Here is a 7,088-nt window from a genome sequence, read left to right as displayed (position 1 = left end):
AGTTCTATTTGCTTGTTTCTTAAAACGTTTCAGTTTTAAAACATTTAACCATTCCCCACAATGATGCGACAGCGGTCTTCTCTGTGGGCAGCTCTGCTCTTCCTTTCACCTGACAGGCCCCCTGGGGCACTGTGCTTGGTGCCTCCCCTCCCTGCCCCTGTAACAGAAGAGTAAACTGAGGCTGGGAGGCTTCCCCACGCTCACCAGAAAGTAAGGGAGGCTCTGCCAGTTTCCTTCTTACCCTGAGGGTCAAGTTCATCATACACCTGGGGTCATGGAATAAAATCATGACTCCTAAGTGTAGGGCCCTCTCTTGTTTCAGCTGTTTATATTGTATTCTTCTTCATTCCCCGGCCCCTGGCCCCATACGCAATCCCTTCAGATGTGTTTTGTGTGATGTGTTTTTTTCACGTCAAAGGATTATAGGTTTAAAAATTTTTAAATATTTGTTTATTTTTTTGAGAGCACGCACGCACGAGTGGGGGAAGGACAGAGGGAGAGGGAGACACAGGATCCGAAACGGGCTCCAGGCTCTGAGCTGTCAGCACAGAGCCCGACATGGGGCTCGAACTCGAGAACCACAAGATCGTGACCTGAGCCAAAGTCAGACGCTTAACCGACTGAGCTACCCAGACGCCCCATTCTTTTCTTTTTTAAATCAGCTTTTTATTTTAGTACAGATTTAGATTTACAGAAAAGTATGAAGATAGTACAGAGTTCCCATACACCCCCCCATCCTCACAATTCATAAGCCAACATAAGGACGTTAACTAAAGTCCACACTTTATTCAAATTTCCTTAGTTTTTACCAATGTCTTTTTACTGTACGGGACCCCACATTACATCTAGGGGTCACGTCTCCTTGGGCACCTCTTGGCTGTGACACGTCTCTGCCTTTCCTGGCTCCAGGTGAGCCAGCAGTTCTGGAAAGTGCTGGGCAGAGACTTTGTGGACTGTCCGTCTGTTGGAATGTGTCTGATGTTTCCTCACGATTAGTCTGTGGGCCTGGGGAGAAGACCACAGGGACAAAGTGCCCTTCTTGCCACCTCACATCAGGGCTCCGTGCTCTCCGGGTGGCACCTCACCACGGATGCGACCTTGGCAACCTGGCTGAGGTGTTTTTCTCCTCCTTTGCGACCTGTGCTTTCCGGGGAGGACCACGTGGGGCCCACACTTACGGGGGTGGGGGGGGTGGGGGGTGGAGCCTCTCCACACGCTACTCTGATTCTTGTGCCCAGATTTGTCTCCTGTCCCCATTGACTCACTCATTTTATGTCCGTATAGACTCACGGGTGTCTATCGTTCCAATGCTGTTTTTTATGTTGTTGCTCAAATTATTCTAGCTTTAGCCGTTGGGGGTCCCTTCAGTTTGTGTCGCTCTAACATAATCCCCCTCGTGTAGGATTTTTTTTTTAAGTTTATTTTATTTTTTGGGGGGGAGGGAAGGGGCAGAGGGAGAGGGAGAGGGAGAGGGAGGGAGAATCCCCAGTAGGCTCCTTGCTGTCAGCACAGAGCCCGATGTGGGCCTCGAACTCACAAACGATGAGGGCACAACCTGAACCCAAACCAAGAGTCAGATGCTTCACTGACTCAGCCACCCAGGCGCCCCCGTTTTGTTTTGGTTTTGAGCACTTTTTCACTTTCGAGCTGTATCAGGGAGGGGTACCATTAACCAAGTGCCGCAGCCTGGGGCCTTAAACAACAGGCATTTACTCCTCACGGCTCTGGAGGCTGGAAGTCCAAGATCAAGGTCCCAACAGAACTCATCCCTCCTGAGGCCTCTCTCCATGGCTTGTAGACAGCTGCCATCTCCCGTATCCTCCCCAGTGTCCCTTCCTCTTCCTGCAAGGACACCAGTCCCATTGGATCAGGGTGCACCCTTATGACCTCATTTAACCTTAATTACCTCCTGAAAGGCCCCACCACTAAGTACAGTCACATTGACGATTAGGGTTTCACCTATGAAATTTTTTCTTGGCGGGGAGAACACAATTCAGTCCATAACACTAGCACTACAAGATACCCCACAAGCATCTTTTTTTTTTAATGCTTATTTATTTTTGAGATGGGGCAGCGCACCAAGGATCTAAAGCGGGCTCTGTGCTGACGGCAGCGAGCCCGACGCGGGGCTCGAACTCACAAACCGTGAGATCGTGACCTGAGCTGAAGTCAGACGCTTAACTGACTGAGCCCCCCAGGCTCCCCCCACCCCCGCCCCACCAGGATCATCCTGTACGTGCAGTGTCCCCGTCCTTAAATCAGCCATCTCCCCAAGTAGCAGCCCTCGTTCCTTTTATTGGCGAATGGCGTGAGGAGCCAAGACGTGGGTCTGGACGTGCCTGTTGGCGCTTGGTATCATTGCTTCTCTGCTGACAGAGCAAGATGGGTATGTGTGTGCCGGACCCGCGTCCATACGCACGTCTATAAACACCTCTGCATGTCCCCCTAAGTATCTATGTTAAGCATGCGTTTCACGTCGGACCCCACCACGTGGATCAGCCCACCCTGCCCCTTGCTCATCTGCCCACGCCCACCCCAGTGGCGGGAGACCTGGCTCCCAGCCCCACCGCCCCTCCACTCAATCACTCCGTCCCAGCGCGCACGCCGTGGTTTCAGAACTGCTGACGGGCACCCAGCCGAAACAGCTTTACCGACCACAGTGCAGGTCTTGTGACAGTCCTTCTGCCCTTACAGACCCCGCTCGTTTCCCAAGTGACCTGGGTCAGCATCGTTTCCCCACCGCCTCAGGCAGGCGGCTTCAGGCTTTGGTCATGCGGCCGGGTTCCTTTGTCATTCCACGCTGAGACCCCCACCCCTGTATGATTCTCTCACACAGTAGGGGGTACGCTCTGTGGGTTTTAACCAATGAGTCGTTTCGCCTGTCCGGCGTTACGGTATCACACAGAACAGTTTCCCTGTCCTAAGAATCCCCTGTGCGCACCTATTCATTCCCTCTCCCCTTCCACCCTCGACAACCGCGGATCTTCTCACTGTCTCGGCAGCTTCGCTTCTTCCGGAATGTCCAATAAAGGGAACCACACGGTCTGCAGCCACTGCAAACTTCTTTCACTTAGCAATAGGCGTTTGTAATCCATCCATGCCTTCGTGTCTCTTGGCAGTTACTCCTCACTGCTGAGAACATTCCACGCGTGAGTGTCCCACCTTGTCCACCCGTTCACCTACTGGAGAACATCTTGGTGACTTCCAGTGCGGAGCCATTATGAAAAAACCTACCGTAAACATTCACGTGAAGGTTTGTGTGTGGACATAAATTTTTAACTCCTTTGGGTAAATACCTGGGCGCACGTCTTAATTCAACAAATATTTATCTCTCACAGTTGCGGAGGCTGGAAGTCCAAGGTCAAGGTGCTTGCGGCCCGTGTCTGACGAGAGCCCGGTGCCTGACTCGCAGACTGCCGTCTTCTTGCTGTGTCCTCAAGTGGCGTGGCGGGGGGCAGAGAGGGCAGGCTGTGACGCATCTTCGTACGAGGGCACGGATCCCATCAGGGGCTCGGCTCTCAAGACCTCAGCACCTCCCATAGGCCCACCTGCTAACACTATCATATCGGGGGTTGGGGTTTCAACGTGGGAACAGGGGAGGCACTGAGATTTAGTCAGCTGCAGAGCATGATTGCCGGGTCACATGGCGTCTGGGACTGTGTGAACATCAGTGTCACAAGGTGGCTCGCCCCGGGCACGATCTCGGCCCCCGGTTTCCCCACCGCATACACGGGTGCTATAGATTTGGGCGTCTGACCCCCAGCACGGAAAGGAAATGCTGTTCTATTCTTATTGCGCTAAGAGCTTTTTAATCAGTAACAAAATACCGTGTTCGATACAGGTGTCAAAGGCTTTCCTGTAGCTACTGAGTTAACCACAGGCTCTTCTTTAACGGATGCATTGCACTGATGCTGTTTGACGCGAAACGAGAGACACCCAGACCACGAGGTCTACTCCTCACTTGTACTTGAGTCTAGTTACTTAGTATTTTATTTCAGATTTTTTGCACCTAAATTCCTCAAGGAAACAGACCTCTTGTGTTTTCTTTTTGTTTGTCCTTGTCTGGGTAAGAGCCACGGTCCCCCTTGCCTCTTTTCCACTTTCTGGAACATTCTGTCCAGGACAGGAAGTACGGGTTCCTGCAATCAGGGTAGGACTCTCTCATACAGCAGCCTGGACTCTGGGCTGGGGGAGGGAAGGGCTCTGATAGCCACGTTTCGGTCTCTTCCTGTTCTTTTTGCCCTTCTTTTCGTCATTTTCGATTTTTCCAGGAATCTGTGTACCTCATTTAGGCTTCTCAATGTTACTAGTGTTTAGGTGTTCCCAATTGTGTTACTTTTAAGTCTGCCTTGTGTCTCTTCTTTCCCCTCCTGCACACTTTATTTGCACTGTCTTATGTTTTCCCTTCCTTCTGGCCAGGACGCCTTCATGTGATGGTTCCTGTCAATGAACGAGAGAGAGTTTTGTCCACCTTTGCTCCTCCCTCTCTCCCCCTCCCTCCTCCACTGATTTCTGCCCTTTTAAATTTCTTCTTTTATTTTTTTCTGGGGGTGGGGGTGGAAAGTTGCTCTGAATTAAACTGCGTTTATGGAATCCGTTCTTAGTTGGAGCAGAGCCCAGCTGCCGTTACCACCTCACCCGTTTCTTGATGTCGCCGCGGTCATCTCTCAGGGTCACAACAGATGACCTTTCCCGGGGCCTCGAGCTTCCTGCACAGCTGCCTCCTCAACCTGCATCCTGTGCCCCCAGGAAGGTTTTGTCAGCTACCAGTCTCACCTTGACTTGACCCCAGTACCCTCAGCTCCTGCCCAGCACCCAGGGCACCACCCAGAGGAAGCAGGCTGACAGCTGGCCAGGGTCACCCGTCCCGACCACCTTCTGCCGACTGAGTTCGTGAGGTGTCCTGGCTGGAGGAGACTGCTGTGGGGCGCGGGGGCGGGGGAGGGTGTCCCTCTTTCTTCAGAGGCCTCGACTCCCACCCTTCCGGGACTGCCCCACGGGGCTTTCAGGGTGGGGGGCAGGAGCCCTAAGCCTGCCTGGGTGGACAGCCCTGGGAGGCCTCAGGGGAAGGGGTGCTTCGTTGGGTGGCACGTACAGAGGCCTTGCTCCCCTGGGGCAGGTGGGGGACCCCAAAGGTCTTGGAGCCAGAGAAGCCAGGCCCAGTGACGTAACACAGCTGGGGATGCAGAGGTGTGCGGGCGATCAAGGGTGTGAGCAGGATGCTGGGGGCCAGACCTGAATTCTCCCAGCCAGCCCGGCTGCAGGACACACGGTGGGCCGCGAGAGAGGCCAGACTGCTCTGGGGATGGGGACAGGCATGACCCTCCCGGCCTTGCCCTGGCAGGCTAGCGGCCTGGTCCATCAGGCAGGGAAAGCTGGGGTCATCATAACTTCCTTCAGGCCAGGCCAGAACCACAGGTCTTCCAGTTGTGTGGGCCTCACCTCCTGCCTGCGGGCTGCTCCCCCAGCACTGGGAAGCCCTCTACAACCCTGCCTGTCTTCAGGGCCATGGGAAAGGGCTCTCTGGGGAGCGGTGTGGGCGGGGAGGGGCAGGAGCAGGTCTAGACCCCCACCCCACCTGGCGGAGATGACAATGGACAGAGGCTGGCAGGGCTTGGGGTTTGGGCCAGAATCATCCCTGAAGGACAAAGGGGAGAGGTGATGGGGCGAGGTGACGCTTAAGGAGGGGCTGGGCAGGGTCACCAATCTGGGTGCGGAACAGGGTTAGAGGGCAAAGGGGAGCCACCCTTGGACTCCAGAAGAGCTACAGGGGCCTTCTTCCCAGCCAGGAACAAGGTGTGGGGCCACTCTGGGGCCTCCCGAGTCCACAGGCAGTGTGGGTGACAGCAGGGCCAGCCCCCAAAACACCTGCTGTATACGGACTACCTGAGCCAGGCTGGGGACCAGCTCCCTGAGGCTGGGAAGTAAACAGGGACCCCACAAAGGGGGCAGGAGCTTGGGTTCCCAGGTCAGGGTTGGCAAGCTTTCATGGCGAGATCCTGCCCTTCCCTCTCTGCTAGGGGAGCTGGGGTTCCAGCGGGCCAGCCCCTCTGTCCGTTCTCTCTGAATGCTGAGGCCCTACCTGTGTGCTGTGGGAGCAGGGCCTCTGCCCTCCTGGGAGGCCGGGCGTGGTGGTGAGAGCGCTCCTGAGCTGGGCAACCTGGTGACACCAGAGACCCCCGCCATGCGCAACTCAGATGGTCGGTTGCCTCGTGGCTCCCAGCGGGTGGGGGAAGGTCCATGTGTCCAGTTATGGGAGATGGCCCTCAACCCCACGGCTCCGGGGCTCGGGACTCCAAATGTCAGATCTGAACAGCCCCACTCGGGAAGTCCGGCCCCCATCCCGCAGAGGGACAGGGGACACTGACACTTGTGGACCTCTGTCCCTGCACAGAGGAGCCCTTCCATCCTCCCGGGCTGCTCTGGGTCACACCCTCACCTGATCTAGGGAAATGACTGTTCGGGAGTCAGGCTTACCTAGGCCTCCATCGAGTGGGCAGGGAAGCTGACCAGGTGTGGCTCGGTCTAGGGTGGGGGTCTCCTCTTGGTCGCACGGATGCTTGGGGCTGGAGCATTGTCTGTCAGGGGGCTACCCTGTGCTCTGTAAGATGTTGACCAGCGTCCCCAACCTCCACCCTCCAGGTGCCAGTAAGCCCCAAACTGTGACAACCAGACGTTACCAGATGGCCTTCCCCCACCCCTCAGCCCAGCGGGGACCCCTGGTCTCCAGGAGGCCTGCCCAGGAGAGCTTTCTAGAATGACAGAAATGCTCTGTTCTGTGCTATCCAATCCAGGTACCCACTGAGCACTTGGGACATGGCTGGTGAGACCGAGGAAGTAGACTCGTCTCATCTTAATGAACTTAACCAGCCACTCGCGGTTGGTGCCTGCTCTTAGAGCAGACGCCGGCCAGGGCTGGAATCCCAGCCAGAGTCGGGCCTCGCGCGGGCCCTGGGCTGATCCTGGAAGGCTGGCTGGGGTCATGAACTGACCTCCCCTTCCCTGTCGGCGTGGGTGGGCGCTGGGACCTGCATGGAACACCTAGGGTCTGCTCCCCCTGGGCCCTCCCAGTGCTCCTGTCCAGCCGG

The 7,088-nt window shown here is 55.8% G+C and overlaps 1 long non-coding RNA gene across 1 annotated transcript; it reads right to left on the bottom strand.

Annotated features, from left to right (window-relative positions):
* Positions 1 to 3,888: 3,888 nt before the first annotated feature.
* Positions 3,889 to 5,723, bottom strand: LOC122206858. Its single transcript, XR_006196592.1, has 3 exons — positions 5,236 to 5,723; positions 4,639 to 4,737; positions 3,889 to 4,440 (listed from the first exon to the last, which is right to left on the bottom strand). It is a non-coding gene; the product is annotated as an uncharacterized LOC122206858 (long non-coding RNA).
* Between the last annotated feature and the right edge of the window lie 1,365 nt (positions 5,724 to 7,088).

The sequence above is a fragment of the Panthera leo genome, chromosome E1 (assembly GCF_018350215.1).
Source record: "Panthera leo isolate Ple1 chromosome E1, P.leo_Ple1_pat1.1, whole genome shotgun sequence".
Lineage (NCBI taxonomy): Eukaryota > Metazoa > Chordata > Mammalia > Carnivora > Felidae > Panthera > Panthera leo.
Note: the sequence above shows the minus strand (reverse complement) of the source record. Positions and strands in the feature narration are given on the sequence as shown.